Genomic DNA, 1,915 nt, shown 5'->3' with positions numbered 1-1,915 from the left:
TATGCCAGATTTCATTAGCTGTACAAAATTGAGAGATGCGATTGAACTCTACCTTGTCAACGCCACAATATAAGGCATTCATTGCCTTGGCATTAAGTGAAGCAGTCTTCTTTTCATCATCGGTCCATCAGCTGAAATCAGTTGATGGAGTTTGGTACTTTTCTGAAACAACTAAACAGATATCAAGATCCATGGATTGCAGGAATATTGTCATTCTTACTTTCCAGTATCCATAGTTTGTTCCGTCGAAGAGAGGAGGATGAACAAAGGAACTTCCTTCTTTGTGCTGAGATGTTGTAGTTGCCATGCTAGATGATGGTCAAATCAAAGTAATAGCAAACCTGTGCTCTGATATCAAATGAAAGTGCACTAGGATCGAGGCAACGAGCACTAGAGGGGGGTGAATAGTGCTTTTAAAACTTTCTGCGGAATATTGAAGGATTTTGCAAATCTCAAAGCAAACACACCAAGAACACAAGATTTTATCCTGGTTCGGTCAAACCCGACCTACATCCAGTCCCCAAGCAAAACCCGCTTGAGATTTTTCACTATCAACCTTGTAAACTACAATATCACACAGACCATAACCGGTTCCACTTTCAGTAACAATCCCACTGAAAGCAAACAACTCTTTTACACCAAGGAGTCCTTCTTTTTACAGAAAATAAATAACAACTTACAATACAACCTATGAGCCTTCCTTTTGAATGCAAATGAGATGCAATTGGCTTTTGAGGTTGTTGAAACACTCTACTCACGAATTCACTATCTCTCAAAGTGATTTGAGTGAAAAACTGAAGTGAAAATATCACGTGAGTGAGAAAACAAATACTTGAATGAATAGGAGTGAAAAGCAAGAAGTAAATGATTCAAATCGATTGAATTCTTGTTGTTTTTTAGTGTAAAATGCACTCATATTTATAGTTAAAAGATTCCATACGTTGAGAGTATGAAAGGGTGTCAAAACTGTCCATTTTGAATGATCAAAACGTTTGAAAAATAAAAAGACACGCCTTTTTGAAGTTTTAGGAAAATGGCAAAATTAGTCGACTGAAACATCAGTTAGTCGACTAATAGTTAGTTATTAGTAGACTGACAGTTATCGTCGGTCGACTGATCTGTTAATCGAGCCGTTTGAAAATCTGAACTTTTGAAACTTAGTCGACTGGAGAAAAGTTAGTCGACTGATAATATCATCAGTAGACTGAAAAACCTTTTAGTCGACTGCTGCTAAAATCTTCTGAAAAACAAACATTCTGTTCGGTCGACTGATAAAAAGCATTAGTCGACTGCTGCTAAATTTTCAGAAAACATGTTCTGTTCAATCGACTGATAAAACCATTAGTCGACTGCTGCTAATTTTCCAGAAAACAGACATTCTGTCTAGTCGACTGATAAAACCTTCGGTCGACTAATTTGACAAAAATGACTTTTTAGAAAATATGGCACGAAAAGATTAGTCGACTGATAAGTCTATTGGTCGACTAATAAACATGAAAATTTAAGAAAAGAGTTTTCTAAAAAGATTTTTAAAAGAGTTTCTTTTAGAAAAGTTTTTCTAAAGACTTTTAAGGTGAAATGCAACCTAAATATGCACTCTAAGTAAGGCTCTTACAAGAATCTAAGACTTTTAATGAATTAAACATATGCACACTAGTCTTCAAAGATTCTTCACTGAATTTTTCAATTTCTTCATAGCCTTAGCTGAAATGCAGTTGATTCCACTTGCTCATCATCAAAACCTTGTACTTGAAGTATCATGTATGGCTTCATTGTCGTAACAAAGTTTTCATGACTTCCATGTGAAATATTTACTCAATATAGATTTTGATGTGACCTTTAGTTGCAACTTACGATTTTGGACATTCTGATCAGTAAAATTGGAACCTTTCATTTAACGACCAGCGAAGGAGCT

Source organism: Nuphar pumila, chromosome 2, assembly GCF_984573655.1.
Source record: "Nuphar pumila chromosome 2, dmNupPumi1.hap1.1, whole genome shotgun sequence".
Lineage (NCBI taxonomy): Eukaryota > Viridiplantae > Streptophyta > Magnoliopsida > Nymphaeales > Nymphaeaceae > Nuphar > Nuphar pumila.
The sequence above is the reverse complement of the archived record's forward strand: the minus strand, read 5'-3'. Positions refer to the sequence as shown.